Consider the following 22,656-nt stretch of genomic DNA (forward strand, 5'->3'; position numbering starts at 1 on the left):
TGATGTTTCAATATAGATCCAAAGCATTGTCATTCTCACCCTCTGTCAAGTGGACTATAAATTAGTCAGACTGTGGGGGTGAGTGTTAATAGGGTGCAATGTCACACTGCATGATTTTAAGCACCCCTCCAAAACCAAGTATGCATGTATGTTAAATTTATTCATAAAAGGTTTGAGATACCCAGCTTGCATACATGATATGACCCTTACTGCTTTTACACAGTAAACAGTGCTGATGTGTGAAGATGAAAGTGAAGATTACTCTTGTCATTTAGATGAGTTTGGTACAGAGTAAACCTGTGTGTATTTAATGTAATTAACAAAAAGCCACATATTTCCTTACTACTGTAGAGTTAGATGATGGATATAAAACTCATATTTATATACTATATGTTTGTTGTATCTCATAAAATGCTGGACTGAATTCATATTAATCTTATTTATTTCCTGTACACATGAACATAACGTAATTGTTATAATGAGAAATCAAGGCTATTTCTTTTATTCATAATTGATATATACATATTCTCTCAGTATTCAGTATGCCAGTTCAGAGATGCTGCTATTCAGGATAACAACATTAGTCTTGAGGAATATTACATCTTCAGTGATATCATATATCAGCAAATGTGTTGATAATGTGGTGGTCACAAAGACAGTAAGAAAATTCCCCAACCAGAAGGCCTGGATGAATGTCAGGAGGCAAAGAAGCATACAACACTGCCGGAGCAAGACTGAAAGCTGGCTGAAGGAGGCAAAGAGTCATCATCATCAGAGACTGGAGAGGGACCTCAACACCAACAGCAACCAAGATCTGTGGCAGGAGATTCAAAATGTCACTGGCTACAAAAGCAGAATTTCCTCTATCATGTTTGAGGCCACACTGCAAGATGAGCTGAACACATTTTCTGCTTGCTTCGATCCCCTTAACAAAGACTGCGCTGTGAAGTCTACAGAGGACCAGCCACTGTCAGTAACCACAGCGGATGTGAGGAAAATCCTCTTGAATGTGAATACAAACAATCTGCTGGTCCAGATAATCTCCCTCCCCTGGGAAGATCTGACCACAACCTGGTGCATCTCCTGCCTGTGTACAGGCCCCTTGTTAATAGGCAACCAGTGGAAACCCACACAGTTAAGCAATGGACTGAGCAGTCTGAAGAGGCTCTGAGGGACTGCTTTGACTCAACTGTGTGGGAAGAACTGTGTGTTTCTCATGGGGAGGACATCAACAGTTTAACAGGCTGCATAACGGACATACTTTAACTTCTGTGTGGATAACACTGTACCCACCAGGACTGTACAGTGTTTTTTCTAACAGCAAACCCTGGATTAATCCTGACATTAAGGCTCTCCTCAAGGAGAAAAAGAGGGCCTTTAGGTCAGAAAGCAAGGAGGAGCTGAAGGCTGTGCAGAAGGAGCTGAGGAAGAAGATCAGTGAGGGGAAGAACAACTACAGGAGGAAGATGGAGAACCAGCTGCAGCAGAGAACATCAATGGGGTCTGGAAAAGCCTTAAAACAATCTCAGGGTAGAGGACTCCAGACTCCCAGGCTGAGGGGGATCAGACATAGGTGAATGACATGAACCTGTTTTTCAGTAGGTTTGACCAGACACCCACCCCTCCCCTTCCCCATTCATCTCTGCTGCCCCACCCCACCTCTTCTTTCCCCCCGTGTACTGCCACATTCTGACCTTTACCTCCCTCTCCACAGCTTTCATGTCCCCCCCCGCCGACATTCACCCTCCCCCCACATCTGACACTCAGCCCCCCTGCTCCACTCTGTCCCTCTCGTCTCTCCAGGTGAGAAATGAGTTGAGGAAGATGAAGGTGAAGAAGGCTACGGGATCATATGGGATCAGCTCCAGGCTCCTCAAGTCCTGTGCAGACCAACTGTGCAGGATTGTGGAATACATCTTCGGCCTGAGCCTGAAGCTGGGAAAAGTGCCACTGCTGTGGAAAACCCCCTGCATTGTACCTGTACCAAAGATCCCTCACCCTAAAGACTTCAAATACTACAGACCAGTAGCTCTCACTTCACAGCTAATGAATATCATGGAGCAGCTGGTCCTCGTCCATCTTCGCTCTCTGGTGGGTCTTTTTGTGGACCCACTCCAGTTTACTTATCAACCTGGCATTGGAGTGGACGACGCCATCATCTTCCTCTTGGACAGATCACTGTCGCACCTGGAGAAGCCTGGAAGTACTGTGAGGATCATGTTCTTTGATTTCTCCAGTGCTTTTAACACCCTACAGCCTGCACTCTTGGGGGACAAGCTGGGGGTCGCAGGGGTGAACCAGCACCTCACATCCTGGATCCTGGATTACCTCACTAACCGACAGTATGTCAGGACTCAGGACTATGTGTCGAAAACAATGATCTGCAGTACAGGAGCCCCACAGGGAACAGTCTTGGCCCCTTTCTTCTTCACCCTGTACATCACAGTCTTTGCCATCTACTCACTGCCATCTACAAAAGTTCTCTGACGTCTCTGCTATCGAGCCTACAGAGAACTTACTCAGGAATTTGTGGACTGGTGCCAGCAGAACCATCTCCAGCTCAGCGCTGGGAAGACCAAAGAGCTGGTGGTGGATTTCTTCAGGCACAGACAACCCTGCACACAGGTGAACATCCTGGGAACAGACATTAAGATGGTGACATCTTACAAGTACCTGGGAGTTCACCTGAACAATAAACTGGACTGGACTGATCACACTGCAGCTACATACAAGAAAGGTCAGAGCAGACTGTATCTGCTGAGGAAGATCAGGTCCTTTGGAGTGCAGGGGGCACTCCTGACCTCTTTCTATGACTCTATGGTGGCATCAGCCATTTTCTATGGAGTGGTCTGCTGGATCAACAGTATCTCTGCAGCAGACAGGAGACTTGATAAACTTATCTTAAGAGGGCAGCTCTTTCAGCAACAGACTGATACCACCCTAAGTGTGTGAAGGAGGTGTATCGCAGGTCCTTCCTTCCTGCTGCTGTCAGACTTTACAACCAGCACTGCTCCATATAGACCTAGGTATTTACTTCTTGTGTGACACACTTTACACACCTCGTGTGTCTCGTCCAGGTTGTGCTTGTCAGTGTCTTCATAAAATCCGAAATGTCTCCAGATGGTCGCTTTTAAAATACTAGGTGCATTTTTAATCTCTTGTCCTCTGCCATGTTCCACAACGAATGAGGTGATGTCTGTCTGATGAGACACATACTGTATACCATAGTTACTGTGAATTGGTGGGAAAGAATGTAGAGCAAAGGGAGGATTGAAATGGAGGAGGAGTTGTACTGGTGTGGCTCGAAAATCAACAAGAAACGTTAGTAGGCTATAATCTCTTATGGTGTCACTGCATCAATGCATAATCATCCATGTTCACATCGCGATGCATCGTAAAAACGATTAATTTCAACACCCCTAGTGTTCCCCACAAGAGTTCTGGTGTGATCATATCCCTTTCACAAACTTTGTCATGAAGCCTTCATCTGTGGTGTCTTTTTGGAGGCTTTGCAACAATAAATCCATCGAGATATATCTTGCACTGGATGTATTCTGTGATTAACATAGGAAAACAGTTGTTTTTGTCACAGCTGACAATCTACTATGAATATATGAAACACTTCTAAAACATTTTATTTCCAGATGTGATTCTGTGGCATGTCAATGCAAAGTTGAAGATGAGGCTGATGATGAAATGCGTGCCATGGTCAACAGTCAGTGACGAAGTGTTTTGTAAAACAGTCAGGCAGCAGCATTGTCAAAGTGGGGTGTTACATCAGCCTACTTAATGCTGGCCTTGCCATGATAGTTTTTCATGTATTTGAAATCAGAAATTTGTTTGAAAATACATAATTTGGATTATTTTTTGATACGTATTTATTAGGGGTGCCATGAGGTCTCGTAATATCTAAAGGTCCCGTATTATACTGTTTTTCATCAAGTTCACACAGCTGTCAGAGGTCCAACAGCTCTGTATTTGATATGCATTGCCCCAAACCCATCCATGGTCCTGAATATCAGCTGTCTAAAAGTTGCTCAAGTGAGCTTTACTGAGCTCTACTGAGAGCAGGCTGTTTCTGTGATTGCACCTTTAAATGCTAATGAGCTCTGTCTCTCAACACCTGCCTTGCCTGCTACATGCCCCTCTCAGGGAGAAGATGCCTCTTACGCTAGTAGTAGCATGTGTTAATGTCATGGTGGATGTATATATGTATCGCTATGACTCGCGGAGATTTTTTCGTTCAACCAAACCAGTTTGACCCAGAATCGGACCCAGAAGGAGAGGCTCCTGAAGAAGTACAGAATCTGCAGCAGCAGGATGTTTCAGAATGGTTAGTGTGTCTGAATAATGTTAGTTTGTTCATATTTGTTATCACAGTTACTACCATGTAGTTAATGGCTAACACCTAACAAAAGCTGTGTTTGTCTCAAACACACTCTCCAAACTCTTGGACACTGTTCGCATTGTCTCAGTCTCCAGTCTGCACATGTTTCCAGACTTTTTTACAGGGGCTGTTGTTGTAGAAATTCTCCTTTGTGAGGTAGAGAGTTGCTAAGTCTCCAAAGAACTTTAGACTTAAGCGTATGAATCATTTAATTGCACGCAGCGTGGAGAAGAAGGCAAAAGCATTCTCTCTCGAACTTTAAATTGTTACCCCTTAAGTACAGAACAGAGAGGAGGTTACCTACATCTACGACAGCCATAAAACATTTTTGATGTTTGGGTGTATCCTGTCTTCCCAGGACAGTGATTCTTTGATGTAACAGATGGGACAGCAAATGTCATCCTATCTACACTTCTGTTTCTTCCCATGTGGGGGATGTGCCTCCATCTGTGGTTCCTCTGACACCTCAAAGCAAAATGTCATTCTCAACCAAGCTCCATCGTATTATTATTAACATTAAACTCACTTCAAATGCCATTGCATAGCAGACCGAAGCGGAGCTAACTAGCTCACTTCACCATACTCGTAGGCAACTGTAAATACTATCGAAACGTGGCGACACTTACCTGTGGCTTGGGTGCAGTTGCTGGGTCTGGTATGGTTGGGACTGATCCTTTTACAAGGGTCAGTGTTGAAGCAAAGCCAGCTTTGTACTGACCCGCATTACTGAGGACTGCAGACAAACCGCAGCCGGCATGTTGTTGTTAAAAAATGAAACGCAACCACTGTCTCTTCTGTTGTTCTGTAGCTGGGACAGAATATAGGCACTGATGGTGATTTTTACAACTAACAACAGAACAATTTGTGTGTCTAGCTCTGAGAGACGAAACACTGCTATCTCACTGCTGGACACACTGAAGTTCCCCTCTCGGATATCTCTTATCACCACGCAGAGGAGGCCTGCCTATGTAAATGAACCTTTCGTTATGTAACAAATCACAAGCGGTCGCGATCAGCTCCGACACACTATGAAGTCAAGCCGGGCACAGCTGTTTTGCGATCTGGCTGCCAGGTTTAATTTTGGTGAAAGCCGCAACAAGCTGCACAGAGCAGATCGCGCCAACAGAAAGTCAGAGACACAGGAAAGGCATAGAGCATCTTTTCAGTTTTCAAAATAAAACACCCTGTACAGACTCCTAATTGTATAAAAACGAAAAAATGACCAGATCAACAAAAGTTTGCTGTTTATTTTCCAAAACCAAATTGTTACTTTTTGTTAGCATTTCTAATTGTGTCTATTCAGAACATGGTGTCTATGTTATGTTGCCAATTGTCATTTTTGTGCTGGTTTATAGTTAAAGCATTAGTGAGGTAGCTGTTACTTTTCCTGACACCAGCTGTTTTATCCCCCATTAAAACGCACTCTGCTGGGCAAACTGTGTCATTACACCATTTTCTAATTATCCCAAGCATGTTTTTTCTGCATTATACTTTTTTAAATATAAGGTTTTATAGATGGTAAAAAATTCCAAGGGGTCATGTGGGATATGTAATTTAAAAGAACCCTGCTTGTAATGTATTGTGAGAAACATGAGAAAACCCTGCCTGAATAAACTCAGTCTACTGCATACAATTTAAAGGTATATTTACTCATTACTTGTAGAGTTAGAAATGTCACAGTTATGGTCAAGGCATCCTGCAATGTCCTTTGGGAGGTGTACATAGGTGTGTTGGGGCAGGGTGGTGCTCCCTCTGGACCATCCCCCCTGTTAAAAATAAACAAATCACCTACTGGTTTTAACCACAAAGCTATGGTTGTGACAGTTACAGTAATACTTTATATACGCTATAACGCAAAACACCTAACAATGTTGCAGTTGAGCTATGTAGCTTGTTGGTAAATCTAGCTTGTTAGCTTGTATGCTACCTCTGGTGTTTACCTTCGTCTTTATGGCTACTGGTTAGCAAAGTGTATTTCAAGTGACAGGGCAGTTATAATGTTAGTTTGTGTTCAGTATGCTCTAAAGTGGTTGAATTGGTTTAGAGAAATAACATCACTCATGCTTCAGAAAAGCAGTGTGGCAACAATGTTGCACCGGGTAATGATTAGCTGGTAACTCTGTTTCCCCCCGATGTGAGGAATATTGTTTGTTACTCGGGATATATACAGTGATTCGGCATGGGGCCCTTGTCATTGTAATTTAGTTGTATTTATCAGAGATAGAACAATCAGGGCTTATGTTGTTGTTGTTATTTTAAATGCGTCATCTTGGTTATCTGGCGTCCTCTGTTACCGTGGTTACAAGCCTGTTCATGCACAGCAGGCTGCTCTGTGGAGAGTGGTTTTGAAGACAGGGCTGCAGCGCAGCAGAGAGGAAGAAGGAGGGACCTGGGAGCTGTGCTTATTCAAATATTCTGGCTAAGTCCACTTTTTTCTCAGAACTCCAGACTGCAGCTTTAAAGGATCTGCTGCTAACGTCTTGGTGCCATCTACCACAGCACACCTTCAGAGATCTTGTAGAGCCCATGCCTTGATGCCCCAAAGCTGTTTTGGTAGCAAGACGGGGACCTATACAATTTTAGGCAGGTGGTTATAATGTAATGGTTGATTGGTGATTTTGCATAGTGGCTGCAGACTGTTCCTTTTCACTGTGTGTCTGGGTTCATGGCCAAGTGGATGCAGTCAACCAGGCAGAAATGAGTGTGGGGGTTTGTCTCTCTCTGCATGGCATGAATGAATGGGACCTCAGATGAAGAAGAAACAGCAGATTCTCTCCCCAAACATATTATCTGTCCCTGTTATGAATGTGGCTCTTTGATAGTCTATTCTTTTTTTCTTTCTTTTTTTCCCTCTCAGTCTGCTTCAGCGAATTTAATGAGGCTTCATTCTTTGTGAAAAAGCTGCGATTGTCTTTAGTAACATGATTGTAAATACAACTACCAGTGTTTGCAGTTATTTCTCTTTGCTGGCAGGATGTTGGAGTGTTTGAGTTACACCACTACATTTGGTCTCCTCTTCAAGTTGTTTTTGAGAACATTTCATGTTGTCAGTCCCTTCAAAGTTGATGTTAGATTTTCTCCCATGCATATTGAAATTTTCAGATAAGTTTAAAAGACTGGTTCATCACACCTCATATGTCATTAATTTGTTTAGAGTCCATCTGCTGCCAGCAGACACACTGAGACCTTCCACACAGCACACTTTGAAAAACATTCCAGGGGAACCACTGACAGCACAGTTATTTTGTGAGTTTCTCTTATTCGTTTTAACCTTCAAAGTTTGAAAGCTTGGCATTTGCAGTAACAGGCCTCCATTTCACCTCACCAGAAATCAAATCTAGACAGTAGAGCTGCACAATATCTCATTTGAGCATCATCATTGCAATGTATGTGTGCACAATAGTTACATCGCAGGGCCTGCCATGTAGGAGGCAAATGAACTCATCTAATTTCAAGGGTACCTGACACACACTGTGCATGCAGACGCTGCATGCCCAGAGATCCAATCACATTAGTTCTTAATCAGTGTGCCAAAGCAGACCACGCCCCTGCACATGAAGTGAGTCCCTGGTACACACATTGAACAACACTGAAAAATGTGCTACGAACAAGAGAAAATCACTGAAAAGGAAGACATCGGTGCCAAAAAGAAATGCAAAATCAGTTATCTGGAATTATTTCATTTACAAGAAGGTTGATATTGGCCAAACATGTGTTCTGTGTCAACAGTTCCTTGCATCGCTTGCCACAATGAGAGATAATACAACTAAATTGTTTGACCATTTATGTCAGTACCACACAGCTCAGTATGACAAAAACAGATAAGATCAGTGCAGGTTAATTGTCCACAAGATAGCAGCAGTGCAGCATAACATAAAGTGCTATTCAGGTCATCTGATGAAAATTCCTGTATTTTTTCACATCACAATATATATCGCAGGGTAAAAAAATCACAGTGTCAGTATTTTCCAATGTCGTGCAGCCCTAGTAGACAGGCACATGTTGCATGTTGCCCTTACTATGAGGGTTGCATCTGATAATAACACCAGAGGCCTGCTATAGTCTGCCTAACTTTGACTAAGTCATGATCAACTCTGCTTCTATGAGATGGATGGGACAAATGACAAAGATTATCATGTTTACGACATGCATGCGTTCGTCTCACCAACCATTCATCATTCAGCAGCTGCAAAGCCCACCTCAAATCAGATTTGTTAATGTCAAATTACTGTACTGCGGTTGTACCCTTCATTGTCAATAGAGAATCACAGTATAACAGTGTGGCAGGCTTTAAACTTTAAAAACTGAAACAACCTTAATTCAACAAAATGACCCAAATTATAGCAACTAAGTGTGCATGGAAATATAGGTCAGCACAAAGCAGAATGATGCAAATTGTAGGCTGCCCTTAGCTCTGGTGTCGAATGTTAGTGAAGATTGCTAACACAACCGCATCTTGTGTTGTCCCATGTTTGTCTAACAACATTCTCAGCAGTCTGGCTTTAAAGAATTTCTATCCACACATTTATTTTCTGCAACTGTGGAAATTATAAATCAGGCATTAAAACAGGAGTCTTAAGCTGTCATCAGACTGCATGAGATTGAGCTTTGCTGATGATTGGAGGGGCAAACCGCAGTTAGTACTGTAGTTCAGCACAGATCATCTTGTAGTGTGTGGGGATTACTTGTTTCAAATGTGTGCGATACTTTGCTGTATTTTAAGCCAGTTAGAGAGTTTAAGAGCAGCTTATGGTGCTGCCAGCAATGTTAAATATGTATCCCTAAAATATTAGATGGCATACTAATATTGACAGATATTAAAACTGACAGTCAAAATCTCACCTTCAGTTCTGGGTGATGCATAGGCAAATAGGCAGCCTGTGTTTGATCATTCTCCATTTGAATTATGTCTGCTTCATGTGAAAGTATGTGAAGCAGGGAATCACACAGTTTGTATTTGGTGGTGAATGATGCACTATTATTGCCAAATTAAAAAAAAAAAAAAAACATTGTGAAGTTTCCTCTTACATGCATGAGGCAACATGATTTCAAATGATTTAAACTTCATAAAGCTGGAGAAATGCAGGAATGGCTGGTAGACGGGTAGCAAGTAGACACTCAGGCAGGTATGAATGCAGATGAGGTGATAGTGAGGCCTGAGTCTAATACATACAAACAAAAGAGAACAACAATCCCTGTTCAGACGAGTTTTAGTGCAGGTACCGTTGCGTACTTAAACTGTGTCTGTCCACACAACACGATTGAAAATGGGTATCAAATGGCCATGTAGACTTCATGTAGACTGAGCAAGCATGTGCCATTGTAAACATAAAACATATTGTATACTATACGTTTGGTTGCCTAGCTACAGAAAATACCATGAATGGGGTAGGGAAATGTGGCTGCTCCTGGATATGGCTATGTTGTCAGCCAGATATTGTCAGCAGCTCAGTTCTTTTCTGTCATGATATTATTAATTTAGATATAAAGTTAAACAATATACAGAGTTTCCGCAGGGTCTTAAAAGTCGTAAAAAGTACATTTTTTCTCAATTTTAGGCCTTAAAAAGTCTTAAATACATCCATATTGTGCATAAAGGTCTTTTCTTTTTTTTTTTTAATTGTTTTTTGCTTTGGGGAAATGTGTTGGTGAGATTCACAGTTAGCTCTGTGTGTTGTACTTCTTTCTGAAGTATCCAGGAACATTTTGCCAACAGCCAGGTCAGAATTTATCACTGTACACTTTGCCAGTTACAGAAAGACTTTGACTGTGGAATCTGCTACAGACATGGGAAACCTCAAAATGAATTTGAAGCGCAGTGTATGCTCTGCATAAGGACCCTCAAATTTGGCACATTTGGTGTGAAAGCACTGGTGTCACACACAAAATTGGGAAAAAACAAACAAACCCGAACTCTGCGCTGCCTCTGTCACCTTGCAGTCAGGTCGAATTCAAACCATCTTCAGCTCAGCTTCAACGTTGAAAGTGGAGGTGCTTTGGATTTTGTGTGTGTCTGTGTGAGTGTGAGTGTGTATAATAACACCAGGGTCATTATAGCTAATGAAACTGAATGAAATTCCTAGATAAAAACTAAACAAAAATTCATAATCACTTGTTACTGATTATTAATTAATTAAAACTAAAATAAATACTGAAATTAAAATAAAACTAATCAAAATCTAAAAACTATAATAACCCTGACACACACTCACTCACTCCATTCTTTGAGTTGCTCTGTGAATGGCAATAAATTTGGTTATTTTTGAAAGTAATTCTGGAACTTTTTTTTTCTTACTTTTCATACTTCATGTAGGTCTTAAATGGTCTTAAAAAGTCTTAAATTTGACTTGTTCAAACCTCCAGAAACCCAGATATAATATTTATTCAAACTTGACAACTCAGATATGACACATATTCCACCTTCTCATTTGTCAAAGATGCTACGCACACTGATAAACATGTGTGTCTGCATCATAATTTCCAGGAAGGTTACTGTCGATCCAAATATAAACACTGAAAATGGAGTTTCCAAATATCTCCATGTAGGAGGGAGTTTTCGATGAATGTTGGTTTTCAGTGCCCTAAAACAAATGTGTTTGAAAGTCCAAAAGGCAAAGCTTTGTTTCAAGGAATCCTCATGTATGTGTGGACAGGGCCTGCGGCACATCGAAATTCTTCACAAAGGACTATCACATAATATGAGAAAAGGAGCCAGAGAGTCAACAACCATGGTCAAGACAATGATCCTGCTACAAGCAGAAGTGAAGCCATGGTTAATATACTGGAGACAGTGATGAGCTGATGAGATACAGGGAATGACAAGTTGATTGTGTGCAGGAGAACAAAGCTGGGAGTGAGGAAGACCTACTGCACAGCTCAGTCACACAGAGAACTCAAGCAGGAGCATGAGACACAGGGAAGGGGAAGAATATAAAGGGGGAAACAGAGTCTTGCAAAATCCTATAGCTGTTCTCAAAATACTCAAGTTATGATTTTGTCAAGTTTGGCCCTCTCAGCCACATCTCTGCATTTTTGTGATTCCTTGAATGTGTATTCCAGTCGTCACCAAATGCTTATTTTTTCTCTGGATTGGGTTGAAATTTGTCCTCCACATCCAGGGGACCCTGAGATTCCTTGCTTCATAGTTGTTGGTGGACTAGGTGGAATGCAAGGCCAACAGGAAGTAGCTGTTCCTGCTGAGTGGAAAGGAAATAGGGTCTTTATATCCTATTAGTTCCATAGTCAGCGCTGCAATGGCTTTCCAAATTAAAACATTTATTTTTTGATTTTTGAATGCATACTTCTACAAGCCACCTATGCTGTTCAAAATGAAAGTAATGTTGTTAAGTGCGAAAACTGTCACAGGAATAACCATTCCACCACTCTTGAAACTGTCTGTGCTCCAGGTAAACCTTTATCTTTGGTGCTGTGGTTCAAAGCATTTATTTAAGATTGACGAGTCAGGTTAAACTTGCTAAAATGTTACTGTAATCAGGTTTAACTAGCTAAAATGTTACTGTAAATGTGAAGGGACATTTTTGTGCTTCCATGTTGTTGCCTTTCCAAAGAGTTATGAGTTTCGACACATTCCTGTTGTGTGATACTCTAGTTAGCTAGTAATATCCATACTGTATTGGTGTATGGCGTGAAACCTGATAGTGACACCAGTGCTGATGTTTTAGCTTAAGCCAACCTGTAACTGCTGTAAATAGTAACCTGCATAATGGTTACTTCATCAGGCTTTTGCCTTTGTTACATAATGTTTGACCTTTGTAGAAACAAAAGGATCAGGGTAATTCTAAGTGGGTGGGAGTAATTCTTATTCTAAACAACAAAACACTGATTTTACACTAATTACAGCACAATGAATGAGGGACCACAATCAGTCTTTTTAACTTTTGTGGATGCTTAAGAATTTCAAAGCTGAACCCAGAGCTTGTGACTGTCATGATAACGCTTTATGCTAATATATTTATTTTAGCAGTAGCGGAGTAATATAACGCCTACTAATAATTTACTAGTAAAATATTACTAGTTATGTCACATAATATGTTACAAACCACATCATCAACCAAATTGAAGCATTTATTGTTGTTTTCTTAAGAACTCATCTGCACCATGACCATATTAAGTAAGACTCTTTGTGTGTCTGACATAGCTGAACCTACAGTGCTCTCCAAAACTTTTGGAACAATGAGGCCAATTCTTTTATTTTTGCTTTACACTGAAAATATTTGGGTTTGACGCCAAAAGATGAATATGACACAAGAGATAAGTATGCCAGCATCCGTTTCCAGGTATTTACATCTATATCTGTTAGAAGATGGCTCCTTTTGTTTGAACCCACCCATTTTTCAAGTGAGCAAAATTACTGGAACATGTGACTGACAGGTGCTTTTTTCTGCCCAGGTGTATCCTATCACATTGATTATTCAAACAATATATAACACTCGCTAAATGTCTGCTCTCAGTTTCAGCTTTGGGTTTTACCTCTGCAGTCTGCATTTATAGTTAAAAAGGTCCAACATGAAGACTAGAGAGCTGTCTATGGAAAATGCAAGCACTTCTGAAGCTGAGAGGACTTGGAAAATCAATCAGAGCAATTGCATTGGCCATAGCCTTTACAAGCATCTGGAATGTTCTGAAGAAGAAAGAAACCATTGGTGTACTCAGCAACAGATGTCGAACTGGTAGATGAAGGAAGACATCAGCAGTTGATGACAGAAACATTGTGAGACTGTAAAGGAAAACCCGAAATCAACTGTCAGTGACATCACCAACAACCTCCAGAAGGCAGGGTTAGGTATCACAATCCACCATTTGCAGAAGAAGAAGACAAAATTGCCAAGAAGTACAGAGATGGTTCAGCTTCTGAACATTTTATGAACTGATGAGACAAAGATGAACCTTTACCAAAGTGAGTGAAAGGCTATGTGTGGAGAAAAAAGGATCTGCTTATGATCCCACAATCACATCTGTGAAACAAGGTGGAGATAATATCATTGCTTGGGCTTGTGCATGGACTCTCCTGGGATGGGCTCATTTATCTTCAGTGATGATGTAACACTTGATGGCTGCAACCAAATAAACTCGGAAGTCTACAGAAACATTGTCAGAAACAAGTCTGCCAATTTAAAGAGAGATGGAACCAAACTGATTGGGAGACCCTTCGTCATGCAGCAAGACAACAAATCAAAACACATTACCAAAACAACCAAGGAGTTCATTAGGGGAAAGAAATGGAATGTTTTAGAATGGCCAAGTCAAGCTCCAGATTTAAACCCAATTGAGCATGCATTGTACCTGCTAAAGAGGAGACTGATGGAGAAACCCTCTGAAACAAGAAACAAGTGAAAGAGGCTGAGGTGAGAGCCTGGAAAAGCATCACAAAAGAAGAATGCAAAGGTTTGGTGATGTCATTGGGTCACAGATTTGATGCAGTTATTGCAAGCAAAGGATTGCAACTACATTTTTTTTTTTTTTTTGTATTAACTTTCTTTATTGGAAGCAATTTCACAGGCAACAACATTGAACCTGATATAGTGCAATGTGACAGAGGGATTTCATTCTGACCTTGTTTCCCTTAACATTTTATCCCTCCCACATTGTATATCCCCTGATGTCACACTAACAATACAGAGTACATACAGCAAATACACAAAAACAAATAAGCAAATAAATAACTACATAAGTAAAATAGATGAAGAAAAATAGATGAATAAAAAAAAATATATAGAAGAAATGGGGGGGGGGGGCTCAGTCATCACATTCAGGAAGAGATGTCAGTGATTCAGTGTGATTTAAGAGCAGGCTAAATCTGTAAAATCTAGCTTTTCAGGTCTAATGGATATTAACAGCTCTTTAACCCACCTGTTGTGAGATGGAGGTTGAGCATGTTTCCAATTAAGGAGTGTGAGTTGCCTGGCCAACTGGGTAGTAAAGGCAAAGACCATCTGCATGACTTTAGTGGTAATAGGCAGCAAGGGGTTCAGGCTCTTGATTTGTTCAGGATCAAGAGCCATTAAAGAGTCTACCAGAGTTTCCGGGGGACAACTAGGGAATTTGGGGTTCTGATTCCAAATGAAATGCCTTATTTGGAAAAAAAAAAATGAATAGATGGGAATTAAGTAAGTCAAATTTCTCAGAAAAGGACATAAAATCCCTTGGTTGTAAAGGTCCTTAAATTTAGTTATCCCTTTGGCAAACCAGGTCTGAAAGGTTAGATTGGAGCAAGAGGGCAGAAACAGGTGATTGTTAATTGATAATAACAACAACAACAACAACAACAACAACAACAATAATAATAAGACAACAATAATAATTAAAGCTGCAAGCAGCGAAGAACGGGCCCAAGCAGTCCACATGTGTCGGGGCATGCTGTTGTCGGGCTTGTCCATGCAACACCCTCCTTTTAAGTTTTTTCTATGATTTGGTGGGCTGCTCCTCCTATCGGTATTAAAGAATGTCTGAAAAGGCTGAAAAGCTGAATGCAGTATATTATTAGTGCTGGAATAAGCAGTACAATGTCCAACAAAACATTAGCAGAGGCAATGCATGCTAAATAGCATGATAGCTTTACAGACTGACTGTTAACCACAGTAAATAATTCGACCATTAAACTCTATTAACAATAAGCATGGTCACAATCACAACAAATAGACTGAGTTGCAAAATCGGCATTACAAATAAAATATTCATCATTAAGTCCTCACAATCCAAATGTAGCTGCAGTGCAAGCAAAGTGCAGCTAACTACTACTGAGACACAGGCTCAACTCAAAGTCACACAACATATTTCCATGTAAAATAACCCAAACTGCAATAGTGATCAAATTATCCATAACTACAAGCAGAAACCACTTACATTTCCTCAAGAACACACACATAATTAGGGAAACACACAGAAAGTCCATGCAGCTTCACACGGTCTGATCACTGACTGGTCTCCTGCAGGGGCTGGCTCAATTTGTAGCAGCGGAACCTAGCTGTGGCATCTCTGGTGGCACCCCTAGATGCCGCAGCTAGGTGCCACTAGAAGTTGCGGCAGATGCCACTGTTTGCCGGAGGTGCCACTGCATGCCGGGAGGTCAAAGTGCTTGTGCCACTTTTTGCTGGAAGTGCCACTGTTTGTGCCACTGTTTGCCGAGAGGTACCAGTGCTTGTGCCACTACAGGTGACATCTGCTGGGAGGTGCCACTGCTAGTGCCACTGTTTGCTGGGAGGTGCCACTGCTTGTGCCGCTACTCGTGACATCTGTCATGCAGTAGTGTAACATCATGGTGATAGGCCCCGGTGCAAATATTTTTTGTACCCCTAAACAAAAGTGCACGCTTGTGCACACTGCATGCACGCATGCACACACGCACAGGCCCTCGAGAGAACTGCTATTGCAGGGGTGGACTGGCCATCAGGAGTACCGGGATTTTTCCCGGTGGACCAATCAATAATGGGCCGATGGAAGGACGTTTTATTTATTTATTTATTTAGGCTATTTGCTGCGCCTAGATGTTTCTCTGTCAACGCAGTCAAGAACGTGAGAGATTGCCACGAGAGAGTGTCCCGCAAAATGATCAGGGCGGTGGCGGAAAAAATGTGAGAGAGATGAAGAGTTTGCTGTGAGTGCTGGTTGACTAAATCTTTTCCTCAGCTGAAACAACTTCACTTCCAGAGGGATGCCAGAGAATTCACAGGCTGGCGAAGTTTGTGACATTTTTATCACGATTTATGAGAGGAAGGAATTAAATGCCTGGCCCAAATTGCCACCTGGTCCCAAATAAATGCCTGGTCTGTTAAGTGATTGAAACAAATAAACACCCCGGCTATTATTTGGTATGTTACTGTATGATAATTCTCCCGGGCTAGGGGGAGACATGCATCGATTCAGCCCACAGCGCTCAGCTGCAAACGCAGCAGAGAGGTGACGAGACACGACTCATCATGACTGACAGGCATCAAGGCCACTCAGCATTGCCTTACCGACCCACCCCAGCTATTTCATTCACAAAAACAGGGCCCGTGTGTAGTGGAAATTCTCCTTTGTGAGGTAGAGAGTTGCTAAGTCTCCGAAGAATCTCAGACTTCAGCGTATGAATCAAATCTCGTTTAATGCACGCAGCGTGGAGAGAAGGCAAAAGCATTCTCTGCCAAACTCTGAGTTGTTACCCCTTAAGTACAGAAACAGGAGGGGGTTACCTTCATTTACAAACAGTCATGAAAACATTTTCTTTACATTACAATGATTCTTTGATGTTTGGGTGTATCCTGTCTTCCCAGGACAGTGACTCCTTGATGTAGCAGATGGGACAGTAAGTGTCGTCTTATCTATAGGGATGCATATTATCATGTGGGGGATGTGTCCCCACCTGTGGCTCTTTTTTACACCTTAAGAAATGTGATATTCTCCCTTCCTCCTCCTGTCCTTACCACTAACAGGAAGTCTATGTAATTTCTCACACGTGGCAATTCTGGACAGCTGTTTTTTTTTTTTTTTTTCCTTCCTTCATGGGCCCCTGATGGCGTCTGGGCCCCGGCACCGGTTGCATTGGCGATACTTACGCCACTGCTGCTATGGCATCTGGGAATGCCAGGAGGGATGTCGCAGCAGATGCTGCTGTTCAGGCAAAATGTTTGCCAGGAGGTGCCACTGCTTGTGCCTCTACCCGTGACATCTGGGTGGGTTATGTTAGCCAACATCATGATGATTGAGAGGGCTAATTTAATAGGCTACCTTGACTTTTATCAGCTCTCCTGTAGCATCTCTCTCAGTCTCAAGCGATAACAAAATATATCAGGTTCAAGAAAAAATTGCATATTTTCCTCTATAGCACTATTCCAATGTGGTTATAAGCAATGTTGGGAGTAACGCGCTACAAAGTAACGCGTTACTGTAATTCCACTACTTTTAGCGGTAACGAGCATGTAACGAAATATATATATTTTTTTAATCAAGTAACGCAATTACAATTACTGAAATTTAAATGAGTTTGTTACTCGCATTACACTCTTTCGGGAAAAATTAACGCTTGCAGACAAGAAGACAGTGTTATATCATTCCTCTTCAGCTCCCGGACCGTGATCGGGAAGCACAGAGGAGATGATTTCCTCCAGGGCCGAAGTTTGTGTTTACCTTCGGGGTCAAACACCTTTCAGGTGTTAAGCTGGTCAGGAAATAATACCAGGGAGCTTTGCTGTATCTGGAGGAGCCGTCATCTTTATTCACAGCCAAACTGTAGCCTATACTGTGCATTAACTGCTCGATCTACTACTGTTAACTGCTTTGCTCTCCTTCCTCTCCCATTCATTCACCTGCTGCAGACATGCAGACTCCCTCACTCTCACTCGCCCACTCACACCTCACGCACTGCCCTATTCCTGAAAGGGGCTACGCCATTCTTGCAACAGACAGGCCTACTTTAGTTGCTTCTGACCTAATTTCGCAGGACCTTATGGTGACGCAATGATACACCAGTGCGGTTAGAATGAGCTTTCTCTCCTGGAAGTATGGACATTACTTTTTGCTTGTCAAAAAAAGACAAAAATGTTGTGTTGAGTTGACATTTATGTGCAGGTGTAAAGAAACTATCCACAACAAAGAGTAGCAATGTTAAATAACTGAGACAGTTAAAGGTCCCATATTATACTGTTTTTCATTCACACAGCTGTCAGAGGTCCAACAGCTCTGTATTCGATATGCATTGCCCCAAACCCATCCGTGGTCCTGAACTTCAGCTGTCTAAAAGTCACTCTACAGAGCTCTACTCAGAGCAGTCTGTTTCTGTGCCTGCACCTTTAAATGCTAATGAGCTCCGTCTGTCAACGCCTACTTGGAGAGCCCTGCCTGCTACCTCACTCTCAGGGGGAGGATGCCCCTTGCATGCGCAAATGTTTATGGTGGATGTATATATGTATCGCTATGGCTCACGGAGATTTTTTCGTCCAACCGAACCAGTTTGACCCACAATGGGACCCAGAAGGAGAGGCTCCTGAAGAAGTACAGACTCTGTGGCTGCAGCAGGACGTTTCAGAATGGTTAGTGTGTCTGTATAATATTAGTTTGTTCGTGTGTGTTGTTACATTTACTACCATGAAGCTAATGGCTAACAGCTAGCGAAAGCTGTGTTTGTCTCCAACACAGTCTCCAAACTCTTGGACACTGTTAGCATCGTCTCTGTCTCCAGTCTGCACGTTTCCAGACTTTTTACTGTGACAACCAAGCTCCATCGTAATATCATTAACATTAAACTCGCTTCAAACGCCATTGCATAGCGGACTGAAGCCGAGCTAACTAGTTAGCTGATTTCCAGCTGACTTCACCAGACTCATAGGCAACTATAAATACTATTAAACCACTTTTCAGTGGCTCGGGTGCAGTTGCTGGGTCCGGTATGGTTTGAACTGATCCTTTTACGAGGGTCAGTGTCGAGGCAAAGCCAGCTTTGTACTGACCCTCGTTACTGAAGCAGTCCGATGTGAAGCGATTAGCACACACACACACAAGCTAACACGAACCGCAGCCGGCACGTTGTCTTAAAATATGAAATGCAACCACTGTCTCTTCTGTTGTTCTGTAGCTGGGACAGATTATAGACACTGATGTTGATTTTTACAACCAACAACAGAACTATTTGCATGTTTGGCTCTGAGCGACGACATTGTGAAACACTGCTGTCTCACTGCTGGACACACCGAACTTCACCTCAGTGATGAACGCCTCCCTGTCAGATATCTCATATCACAGAGCAGAGGAGGTCGGCCTATGATAATGACTCTTTTCGTTACATAATGAAAGAAGCAGATTCAGAACAGCCTGTAGGAGCGCCGTGTTACCAGTGGGTGGGCTGCAGAGACCATGACAGGACAAAAGGCAGAAAAATAAAGCAAGACAATACTTAACGTGGCGAGATTTACAAGGCTGTGAGAAAGGGCTTTGGTATACGACGAGACGACGAAATACTTTGGCGACGCAGACAGGGGAAGACAAAGACTTTATACACATGGGGGAGGGAAACACAGGTGCAAACAATCAGGGATTAGGGATGACGTCAGACCAGGAACACAGGAGGAAGGGCACGTGATCTGAAACGAGAGGGAAGTTACTTTCAAAATAAGACATGAATTCACAAGACAGATCCCAATGACAAGACAACCTCACCGCGATGTGACAGGAAGGACCAGCTGATACATGTAGAGACCAGAGAAAACGTGTTTGTTATGATATGGGACCTTTAAGTATTGTACTGCTTGATTTGAAAGCCTGTTGCCCTGTTGGTTACAGTAAATAGGTCTAAAAATGATGTTTATTGTGTTTGACTGTTCATATTTACTTTTACAAAGCAGACATGAAAGTAACTCAAAAGTTACTTTCCCTAGTAACCAATTACTTTTGAAATACAGCAATTGGTAAAGTAATTCAATTATTTTTAAAAGAAGTAAGTAACTGTAACTAATTACTAATTGTCAGTAACTTGCCCAACACTGGTTATGAGTAATTATCGCCTAATATAAAGCACACTTTCAAAATGTGACCTTTAGAATGACCAATTTCCGCAGTCCCCTTGTATCATAAAGTGTCATAAACCCTATCATAAGTGTTGCCTCTGCACACTTCCAATTGGTTTTTTTCGTTCAAGTTGTAATGGACAAAGTAAGAAGGAAAAAAAAGCAAAAAAAAAACAACACAAAACAATGTTGCCTATGTTTTAGTCACTGATGAGGATACCCAAATACCCAAAGTGACAGGAAAAACCCAAACATGTCAACCGTTTACATATTTCATATATTTTTGTCTTCAGATCCAGAGGGATTATACTGCATTAAACAGAGTCCAAAAAAACACAGAAGATGGGTTCCAAGTTGGTCCGATGTATTGACATTGTGAGCAGTAGCCTACGTGTCTGGACCTGATGTCTCCTCAAGACACATATTTTAGTAGCATATCAACGTCTGGGGTGTGCAAGTGCATAACTGAGAGATATATAAGATAAACAGTACAAGAAAATATACAGTATAGTCAGACAGTGGAAGCAGTAAAGACTTTGTATTCCTTTGGAAAAAAACAAAACAATGTGAAGATGGAAAACCTGTATCTCAGTAGTATTACACAGCATTTTTAATATAAAGAAAGATAATAACCTAAATGTAAGCTATTCATTTTCTTTCTTTTACCAGCTTTGCAACATAACATTATTTATGAAGGCCTACTTTTGTTGATGTAATCTTATTTAGATGTTCGAAATAAAATCATAATTGGCAATGAAATTAATGTACAAACGGTGACATGAATCAATCCGAAATATTGAGAGATTAAAGTCCGTGTAAAGCAGAAATAGATGTTATGAGTTTGTCATACCACAGAAACATGTGTCATTCATTGACCACTGAGACAAATTTGAAAGATTAAAAAAATTGCCAAGTATATAAAATTAGGTCTCAAAATCATGGAAAAACAAGCACTTCTCTCTGCTGTGAAGCGCTGGGGGCGTGTCAGACAGAGGCGCTGGAGCCACGCCCACACGCAAGAGGGGAGCTGCCTCCCTGCACTGTACAAGGACGTAACTTACAGTAATAATGTAAGCTAGCAGCAGCATCGGATGGACCCAGCCTGACCTGTATGAGCCATCAGAGCCAGAAACTGACTCTGAGTCAGACACTGATAGTGCTCAGCCTCGTTCCTCACAGTCCATGTTTTACATTACACACAAACGTAACACCCCAGTCTACATACAATTCCTTGTCATAGCTATATTGGTGCACATAAAATATTACCTGTGGATTATCACTGTGCTGTCAGATGGACTCCGCTCAGGGAATGAGGCCAAATCATGTCATGATTACATGAAATAAAATTTGCTAACATTACATGGGCATGACAGGATGCACAGTGTAAAATCACTGTCAGGATTTGCACCTTCAGCAAAATGCATTTAATTGCCAAAATGTACAATATTTATAACATACATACGTACACACTTACACTTGGAGCTTAGATCTGGCCCAAAAAAATCAAGCCCGACCTGACCTGAGCCGGTGTACATTGTGTCCGAGCCACCTGGCCCGACACATTAACTGTGATTATGAGCCCAAGCCCGATTTAAACCCAACATTTCTTTAATACGTGGGCTGTTATAACGGATGTTTTCAAGCTCCATGTTGCACTTACACTACACAATCAGTGATGCCGGTAATGTGTTACTCTAATCTGACCACTTTTTTCAGTGATGAGTAATCTAACGCAGTAATATTTCCAAACCACTAATCAGATTAAAGTTACTTATTTAAATTACTGTGCTTTACTATTATTTTTGTCATTTTCAAAGTCATGTTTTCTGCATGAGGACACTCACGAGTAAAACCACGCAGTGGCACAAACAACATGGAGTGAGGAGAGATGTGCCTTTTGCAGCTGGAAGTATGGTCATTATTTTGAGTCATTACAAAAATTACAAAGAGATGCTCTCCAAGACTTGAGCGCAACCACCAAAGCTAATGCGCTCAATGTATTTATACGGCTTCCACAGCAGGGCCGGGTTTATGCAAATCATGGCCACCTTACGTAACGCTGCCATGACTTGCATGATTCTCTGACCCACCCATTAAATCCTGAACGCAGAATTCGTGAAACACAGTTTGTGAGCCTAGCTCCAAAATTAAATTCTAAATGGTTGAATGCTTTTTACATGTTTTAAGGAAATACATTTATGACCTTTTTAATGTGTTTAGAAGAGAATGGCTGAATTTGCTTTACACAGACTTTAATCAAGGAAACCTTGCAAGTTAATGCAAGAAATGAGTCATGGAAATGCTACCTGTAGCTAGTCTAATTCAACTTTGACAATTGTTAACATTCATAACCCACATTCATAAACTAAACCTCGGCATCTCAAAAACAGGCTTCCCAAACAGCGACATCAGGCATCTCTGGCAGCTGTAACCCACTCTTGATAAAGGCTGTGATAATCATACAAGAAAGTACACAGACAACAAAACAAAAAAAGTAAAGTAGCCTATAGTTTTAGTCAATTAAGTTGCAGGAGATAATCCACACAACATGTGTAAGAAATTAAGGAAAATAACAATAAACTTATTGTTTAACGGGTAGCGGCACAAGCAGTGGCCCCTCCCGGCAAACAATGGCACAAGCACTGGCACCTCCCAGCATGTAGTGGCACCTCCAGCAAACAGCGGCATCTGCTGCGACTGCTAGTGGGACCTAGCTGCGGCATCTGGGGTTGCCACCAGAGATGCCGTGGCTAAGTGCCGCTGCCACAAATT

At 41.7% G+C, this 22,656-nt stretch overlaps 1 protein-coding gene across 4 annotated transcripts in view; it reads left to right on the plus strand.

Annotated features, from left to right (window-relative positions):
• The window catches only part of hspa12a (heat shock protein 12A), a 158,755-nt gene that overhangs the window by 41,728 nt on the left and 94,371 nt on the right, over window positions 1–22,656 (plus strand). The gene's annotated exons all lie outside the window — the stretch shown is intronic.

The sequence above is a fragment of the Acanthopagrus latus genome, chromosome 15 (assembly GCF_904848185.1).
Source record: "Acanthopagrus latus isolate v.2019 chromosome 15, fAcaLat1.1, whole genome shotgun sequence".
Classification (NCBI taxonomy): Eukaryota; Metazoa; Chordata; class Actinopteri; order Spariformes; family Sparidae; genus Acanthopagrus; species Acanthopagrus latus.